Below are 418 nucleotides of genomic sequence, written 5' to 3' on the forward strand. Positions count from 1 at the left end.
TTTTGCACATTTTCAAAAGCTATAAACTCAAACGGTAACAGAGCTGAAATTTGGCCATGATGTACAGCAGGCATTGGTGATGAGAAGTTGTTAAAATGCTCCTCAAAAGTCTGAGGGCGTGGAAATGACGACCCCAAGAACTTTAACATGAAACAGGAAGTGTCAGGGCTCCCTCCTCACCCCCGTCCTTCCCACCTGACATCCCAAATACCCCTTTTCCCATCTGGTTCCTCTCTTCCTCTCCCTCTCATGCTCCTCTCTCCCTCTGCTGTTCCTCTCCCACTCATGCCCCCCTCTCTCTCTGTCCCTCGGTTTCGGTCTCTGTGTCTCCCTTCGGTCTCCCATCCACTCCTCTGCCTGTCTCTCCCCCTACAGCTCGGTGCCTGAGTGGAGTCTAGCTTCTCAGCTGACTCCACTC

Source organism: Acanthochromis polyacanthus, chromosome 13, assembly GCF_021347895.1.
Source record: "Acanthochromis polyacanthus isolate Apoly-LR-REF ecotype Palm Island chromosome 13, KAUST_Apoly_ChrSc, whole genome shotgun sequence".
Lineage (NCBI taxonomy): Eukaryota > Metazoa > Chordata > Actinopteri > Pomacentridae > Acanthochromis > Acanthochromis polyacanthus.